The sequence below is a fragment of the Hypomesus nipponensis genome, chromosome 6 (assembly GCF_054491055.1).
Source record: "Hypomesus nipponensis isolate SF chromosome 6, ASM5449105v1, whole genome shotgun sequence".
Taxonomy (NCBI): domain Eukaryota; kingdom Metazoa; phylum Chordata; class Actinopteri; order Osmeriformes; family Osmeridae; genus Hypomesus; species Hypomesus nipponensis.
In genome coordinates, this window is record NC_140366.1 from 5,676,292 (window position 1) to 5,684,656 (window position 8,365).

The window sequence follows — 8,365 nt, forward strand, 5'->3', positions numbered from 1 at the left end:
ACTTGTTGTCGCTGTAGATTATGCCTACATTTTCTTACACCTATTATCTATATACAAGAAAATAAGTCCTGCATTTACACAGAGACATATTAGATATTCCAGATCGACTGAATATCCAGCATAGCTAGCATGGCTGAGACCTCTACTTCCATTCTTGACAGTGTCAATACTTTCCTGATTATATTAATCATAGCCTGGAAATGTAGAGTTGCATCCAAAGGATTTATAGTGAAAGGTATGCAGACAGGAAAGAGCCAGGTAGGATTAAATAACTCACATCAATAAACAAAATCACAAGATCCCTTCTTAGGATCAGAAGGGAGAGATCAGACAGATGGAATGCTGAGCGGGATGGAATGATGGAACTAATTATGCAGTCCCATGGATCAGAGCATCGAGGGGACCAAATGTTCAAGAAGTAACAGGGGTCACAGAATACTTCCTCGGCAGTACATTTCGAACGGTTTTCCGTTGGGAACGGTTCCAGAAAAACCTCAAAACTTGAAAAGTGGTTTTCAATTCTGCGGTTTTAAAAGGAATTGCTGGCGTTCATTTCATTTTCCTTGTTTGTCATTTTCAGAAAAACATTTACTGGAAACCTTAGATATGTGTCGAGATTTAATGATAAGTTCCCACCTCATCATCTTTTTGGCAACATTTGAGGTAACGTGAGTTAGCCAGCAGTTTGTTGGCAAATTCCCCAAAGTGCAAACACGCCCTGTTTTTACTTCTCTAGTCGTTTTATTGCAATGTTTAGTTGTAGCCTACACTGCTCTGTTATTGATATGTTTTCGTCATTGTTGAGTTGTGAAGACTGAAACAAAGCAGCATGCACTTTTCTTCCTAAGCTGGCCTTAAAATCCGCTAGCCACCATGACAGTAGAGGCACCGTTAAATTGCTTCTTCATTTCCTTGTTTCAACAAAAACAACGTCTGTCCTGCTGCCTTGCTCTGCACGGCCCCGGAGCTCTGTCTGCTTGTTCTGCAGAGAGCCTGTGCTCCTCAGAACCAACATGGATGTAAACAAACTCTGAGCCTCACGTTAACGGGGTCCACAGTTAAAGTGGTTTACAGGATGGACACAAGGCCATCTCCACACCACTGTTCTGAGTGGTGGTTGAAAGGTAGTATACCTTCCTGAGACGGTTTTAACTCGGAAGGCTGAAAGAACATGTTGTGAGGGTAGGCTGAACTGCAGTGTAGCCACAGCTGCTAGGTTTTCTGTGATGTTCTGGTGGTTCTATCGTTGAGCTTGGACATGCTAGTAACCCTACAACTGTGGGAACTCTGCAGTGGAGGACTGCCCATAACAGTCAAGGGAAGCATGGGATTGTGGGATTGGGCGTTGGGGTCTTATAATTATTGTTATGGGGTCTGGCCCTTTCTTTTCCCCTCCCTTCCTCTCCTCCTCGTCTCCTCTTTTCTACACTACTCCCTCCAATTCTCCCCTCCACCTCTCCTCCCTCTAAGCCTGGACTCGGTTTCCCTCACTTCTCCCCTACTGAGCCCCTCTCCTCCTCTTTCTGCTCTCCCTCTTACACTCTCCCCCCCTCAGGCATTTGGTTTCTGCTGAGCTCACCATCTGTGGTTAGGGTAAGGGTGTGTGGGGGTGGGGGGGTCTGTGTGTGTGGCGGGGGGGGGGGGGGCAGGAGGAGAGTAAAAGGGAACGCAGTGAGGATGGAAGTGGGGGGGGGGTCAGAAGGGTAGAAAAGAGGGGAATAAGTGGAGGGAAGTTGAAGGAGTGGGGGATTGGAAAGAGGGGAAGAGGAGAGGGAGGTGAACTGAAGAACTGAAGAAGGAGGAAGGGACAGGATGGCTGGCAAAAAGCAGGCTAACACTAACCAGATGATACCCTGGCCAGTCAGGAAGGGGGAGGTTAGAGGTGGGCAGAAGAGAGAAGGAGAGAGAGTTACCATGGCCAGATCAGGCAGGAAGGGGGTTGATAGAGGTACGTAGAGAGGGAGAGATGGAGAGAGAGAGGGGAGAACGAGAGGAGGCAGTTTGGCTCCTTGGGACATGAGAAAAGGTGGAAACTTAATTACTTATTGTTGTGAAAGTTTGTAAAAAAAAAACAAAGAAAGAGGGACTGATGACTGTGTGAAAATCTTCAACACAGACAACCATTCATTAACCCAGTTTATCTGCAGTGATCTTAACCATCTGTGTCAGGCCCATTCAGTTTAGCTGGTGGGGCTGTTTCCTCATCACAATAGTTTTGAATTGATGGAATCTCTGTGATTTGTTTCTTTCTTCTCTTGCTCCTTTGCTCCATTGACCAGTGGTCAGGGTTAGCGATGGTGCTGGTAACAGCTTGACGTATGTGAAGCGTGTGAGAGTTGCGTGGAAATTGACGCAGAGCTGACAATGCCAATTTCCCTCATTTCTTTCTTTCAGCAGGTTCCATTCTTACTGCTACTGTTCCACGCAGGCCTTCTGTTTTCCTGCTTCCCTGACTCAGTTCCCTGCATCAACTTGCAAGCCATGCTCACAAAAGCTTAGCCTACAGTCTGTTGAGAAAGGCAGTATTATCCCCACAATGCTTGCATTCTCTTAGTGAAGGACCTGATGTACTGCTACTGGTCTAAGAGAAAGGTTTAAGAAGTCATTTGGGTGTTGACCAGGATAGTTGAGAGGTGGTCATCAGTGGTTGACTGAAATAGTGGTTGACCATAGGTTGACAACAGTAGTGGTTGACCAGTGGCTCATCAGTGATTGACTAAAGTAGTGGTTGACCAGTGGAGGATTGTGGGAGGACTGTGGGAACAGAAGCAGCAAAGTCTAACAACAGGAATGTTTAATTCTGCTTCAACGTGTGGTTGACCTGGGAGATGCTCTGCTTGTACTTAGGACCTGTCAGCATTTAAACGTTTACTACAGTAATGTTCGCCTTTCACTTCTTCAACGTGAAATTTGCAGAGTAAGTGCTAAATGTGGGTTGGAAACCACAGACCATCTGCACAGAATTCTAGAAACATCTAATGCTAAACAAAAAAGTATTCCAGGGTAGTCCAAAGGATATTTGTACTTTCCACTCATTGGCACTGGAGTAAAAAATCTCACTGCTTTGTTGAACACTAGAACTCAGATTGTGATAATAGTGTAAACAAGATTAATTAAAAGCACCTTTCACCCTTCAAAATGTTACCCTTATAGTAATCTTACATTTACATTTAGTCATTTAGCAGACGCTCTTACATATATATACTTACTTATACAGTAAGTACAGGGACATTCCCCCCGAGAGGCAAGTAGGGTGAAATGCCTTCCCTAAGGACACAGTCATTTTGCAAAGCCAGAATCGACCCGGCAACCCTCTGATTAATAGCCCGATTCCCTAACCGCTTAGCCATCTGACTCCCTGCTGATCCTCTTGAACAGAGCATGGATGCTGTTTATAGTGAGATGTTAATTTAATGGCAGGTCAATCTTGCAGGAGGAACTGTGGAATTTAATGTAATCATGTATTCCCAGCTACAAGTAAATGAGTTGTCTATACTGCATCTCATGAAGTGCCAAAAACTGACCAAGAGATGGTGTAGGCCTATTTAGGGCAGAAAATAAAGGCTAATCTTGAAATAGATTTGCTGGAACACTAGTTACAGGAGGGTAGCCTGGCTTCCAGCCCAACTTAGCCCCGCCTACATCAAAAATTTGGTCAGGAAGTTTGGTCTGGAGGGGCTCGTATTGGGGACAAACTATATAAAACCAGGAGCTGGGCGGACCAATGAAATTGCCAGGGCGGGCTTTATACGATGATGGACAGATGATCAACAGTAAGTAATCAACAACGTCACGAAAGGGTTGAATTTGTTTTCAACAAACAACATATTATGTTGCTATGATTGGTTGTAGGTCTATCCAATTGAGCGAAGAGGCGTTTGTTTAACGAGTTTGGTTGAAACATGCCCAAAACTCACAGCCCAACAGAGAATTATCAGACTAATTTTCTGACTAGAATTATGAGTATGACAACGTCAGGCTAACAGGAGGGTGCATGGTCACAGGTGATGTTAATTGTAGGAACAATAGCCTATATAAATACTCATAGTTGAATTTCTATTTGCTGAATTTCTGTTTTGACCAAGAGATGGTGTACATAGGGCAGAAGAATAAAGGCTGATCTTGTAAGTGTCAACCTGCCCCCACCTCTCATATGGTAACATCTGGAGTTACTGGATGGAGTCTCGACTTGATGGCTCTCACACCTCATTGTGTAACTTACTGTAGCATTGCTAGTCATATGTTGTTAAGGTTTAAGATTGTGGTGTGATTGGTTGTTCTTGGGTATAAAAGGAATTGTGATGCATTGTTCTGTGGATTCTTGATCTCCTGAGACCTTCTCCTCAGCTCTGGCTTGTCCTACTCCTCTTTCCTTACTGCTTGCTTTCTATCTCTGGTTTACAATTATCATGGTAGAGAAGATAAGAGTTAACCTTCATTTGTAATTGATTTCATTCATTTGCAATATAAATAAATGATTATTTTATTTGACCTTACTTTGACCATTCTTGCTCTGATTTAACCCAGAGTCAAATAACTGTAATTCAATTGGTATTGGCATTATTTGGTTAATGTTAATACACTTGGTGTCAAACTTTCCCAACTCAGGGTCACCATAAGAACTATTAAAATGACACAACAGATCACAGTAGTAAATCATCTAACACAGATAGAGGTAATTATTCCCAGAGAGTGGAGATTAACAATCATCTTTACCACAGATACATCTCTCTCTGGTTACAGCCGGTTCCTGGTTGGGGCCTCGGGGGCCCCAGGCCTTCTAATATAATAAAATCTTTATTTATAGTGTCATTGTGTGGAACAGGCCAAAACAACAAAGTCTGAGTCTCTTCTCTGGTATGCTTGTATGTCCCTTGAGGGAGCTCTTGGTATGCTGTCTGTGAGACCCAAACTCTTTAACTTCCAGATGATTTGTCTCTGGACGGGTACATTTTAAAGCATTTTAAAGTTCATTGAGGCTTTGAGTGAAAGTGCATTCCAGAAACTAGTCAAAGTGTGGTTCCAAAAAAGTTCTGGTGCATGCCCAGACTACTCACACGCACACACACACAGCATTGGCACGATGATGGGTGGAGATGGAAAGAAGCAGAGGTGCATCTCAAAGAAAAGGGTTTATAGTAGATTCCTGCAGAATCAGCTCACTGCTGGGCCAGATGCTGTGTCCGTATTCCCCAGCCATCCAAACTAAACACTGTTGAAAATCCTCCACAGGGCCTTGGGGGGGAGACAGAGTTTATTCCTCTGCTCTGTTAAGAACGATTTTCTGTGACCTGAAACCTCTGCATGTGTGGATGAACGTGCCTCACCACAGACCATGCTTTGATGTGGAGCAGCGACCCCATTTGTGATGCTTCACAAGTTCTGGTTTGTCATGTAACGTCTGAGGGCAACTGTGAAGCCCTTTGTGACAGTGCTTGTAAAAAAAGCTAAACAAATAAAATGTGATTTAAGTGCTCTGAAGTGAAGATGTGTGCAGGAATGACTCAGTCTGTCTGAGTGGTTCTCCAGAGGACCCATGAAAGAGATCATTAGTGTTTGACAACATGAAATAAGAAGTAGAAAAAAATGTTTGTCCTCAGAGCCTTTAATATGTTTCAGGGAAGATCATGTCACTACTGGATTGTAACAGCGTGCTTGGTTCTGTCAGGCATCTATGTTGTCTGATTAGCAGGACCAGTCTCCTTGTTATTGATCTGTATGGAGGACAATCAAGCGGAGCTGTTTCATGGAGGAGACGCGAGACATAGCGCGTCACTAGCAACTCGTCATATCATGCAGTCGGGGCACACCTTCCTAGCGGGGCAGGCTATTTAATCAGGATACCGCTGCACTCTGCATTGCTTAGTGCGACACAGGATGCTCTGTTTAATCTGCTGCCTCCGCCTCCCCGGCCTCCACCCTTGGTTCTGTGTTCCTTTCGTAGGGGGAATGCGTCGCTGCTCTCTGCTCGGAGGTCGAGACGGTGTCTCCGTTGGGTGTGCGCTGCGAGCAGAACCATGATGCCAAATCCAAGTATTACAATCATGTGTTGTACCGTGAAATCAAGTAAATACTATTCTGAGTCCTCCTGCCTGAACCAGGTCACAGCTGCGGTGTTTACTCCCCCTCTCCAGAGCCAAGCTTCAGAACTGACCATGGAAGCTAACTAGTATAGAACTTGTTAAGACCATAATAACGTACAGAGGAAGATCTTAAAAGGCCAGCCTCTCTATCCATCTATCCTGACAAAAGGTTGGTACTGATTTTTACCAAAACACTCAATACAGTTTATTATATGAATCTCCTAAATATGATTCAATAACTTTCCAAATACAAATGCAGAAATCATACGTGTTCCTAATATTTAAAGATAGATAAGAAGACTTATAATAGAGCTTTCTCCTTAGCTCTGAACATGACTGCATTGCTCTCATTTCTGCTCCAGCAAATTCAGGCCATCATTCTATCTTTGGAACCAGGCCCAGGGACTACTGCAGATGTTTCTAGAGTTAACCTCCAAACAACCTTACAGCAGCACACCTAAGTTACCTTCTGAAGTGAACAACCTCACAGCAGATCCTTCTAACCCCTAAACTACCTTGGAGCACCGTGGCGCCTGAATGGATCTTAAAACGACCTCACAGAAGCAAGAAGAGTTAAGCCCTAAACTCTGTCTCAATTCCATCACATGCAGAGACATACACATTGACCACACATAAACACACAGGACTCTTTTGGGTGCTGACCCCTCTGTCAGTCCTCTTGCTAGTTCACAAACCCATTCAAGGAGCAACACAGTCCAACTTAGTGTCAGGGTACTATCTCTGATCTCTCCCTCCCCTCTCCTCTCTTCATCTTCTCTTCCAGACAGGAAATATTCAATCAATCCCAAGTGCAAGCCAAATGTTCTTACATCAGATGGAGATTTCTCCAAGGACACAAACAGTCATATCACCCAATGTCTGAGCCTCAGGTACTACACAGTAAAAGGAGAGACCTCCTCCTCATGTCTCCTGTGAGTGTGTGTGTGTTTCATTTTCCCACTTTACTGTTAAAGCTAGCATTTGGCAGTATACATACAGTATTTATTTATTAGTCTTAACTTGCATACATGAACCTATGCAAAACAGTATAGGTAGCATATTGCGGAATACATTTATTCTTGACATGCAATTCTTGTATTTAAAGTATTTTCAGTTTTGACTAACTTTCAACTTAAAACTTTTGTTTCACTGTCCAACATACATACAATTTTGCTGTATAGTGCTTGTGTATGACATTTGTGTTAAATATAGGCTCAATAGCTCATAACATTTGTGTTTGTCATTTCACTCATTTGATAGGATTATGATAAAACGCCGCAACTAGTGTCTGCACTGCACTGCAATGCTAGCTAGGTTATCGAAAAGTCAGAACAAATTTACAAATTAGCAGTTTCATCAATAGAATAAGCATAATTTCAGCAACTACACTGTCCACTTCTCATTACATTTTAATTCAGATGTTGATTTACAAGTACCGTTTTCCTGAAATATGAATTGTAAAAACTTAGAGCAATGGCGGTCAAAGGATTCTGTTCATCTTGTTTGTCATGGTAACCCCGCCCCAAGCAGTTCTTACTTGGTTCCCAATCTAGCCCAGCTCCGAAGTGGTGCTATTTGCGAACCACTTACGAACCACTTACAAACTACTTTTCCAGTTCTCAGTCTTTTGAAAGAGAAATAACTGGTTCGCAATTAAGCACCGGCTCCGAACGGGCACCCAAAATGCGTTGGTGGAAAAGGGGTTTAAGAGCCACTTAAATACATTGGATAATAAGAAACAACAGTCTTCTGTTATACAATTAAGATAATCCACCAATCAGACACGAGTACAGACCAACTCCTGTCTAAGCCTCATAAACCAATGAGCCAGTGGCCAGAAACAACAAAACTACCATAACAAGGTATGGATTAACCCTGCCCTCAAGTCAGCTAATCAAAAGCAAAAACAGACTATCTTAAATGCAGTAATTGCAAACTTTACAAACTTTAATAGTATACGTTTGATACAGTGTTAACTCTAAGATTAGGTAAGATATAAATTACACGTCTTTATAGATTTCTTAATGAAAATACAAGTTTGGTAGTGTGTTCAATCGTGCGTCTTTGTGTAGAATGAAACACCCCTTTGGACACACAAACACACACACAATGAAACCTCTACCATGTTGTGGAGGAACAGGAAGAGAGAGGGGAGATGGAAACTTTGACTGTCTAGTCAGAAGGGCAAGCAGTTGGTATTGAGTACCATGTTGTGTCTTCTTCCTGTGTGTGTGTTCTGGTAATCCTATCTTTGTGGAGACATCAGTCTGTTTACACAGTTA